A 480-nucleotide genomic window follows, 5' to 3' on the forward strand; every position below is an offset into this window, starting at 1 on the left:
TTAACTTTATGTAAACACACACACACACACACACACATATATATATATGTATATATGTATATGTATAAACCTATATATATATATATAAATTTATACATATATACATATACATATGAATATAGACAAAAATGAATATATACAAGTATATTTGCATATGTATATGCATCTATATAAACGTAAATTCAGTTATATAAGTATATACATATACATATACATATGCATCGTATACATGTACATGTATTTGCTCGTATACATTCATCACACATACATACACACGCACACACAGATGTACACATAAACGCACACGCACACACACTTATATAAATATACATATATTCGTAGATACATACCTAGACAATATATAGATACATATATATGTGACTTAAACACTCACACATACACACATACACACACACACACACGCCACTACACACAAACGCCCTTACACACACATACACAAACACACACACACACACACAC

The sequence above is a fragment of the Sphaeroforma arctica genome (assembly GCF_001186125.1).
Source record: "Sphaeroforma arctica JP610 unplaced genomic scaffold supercont1.1637, whole genome shotgun sequence".
Lineage (NCBI taxonomy): Eukaryota > Ichthyosporea > Ichthyophonida > Sphaeroforma > Sphaeroforma arctica.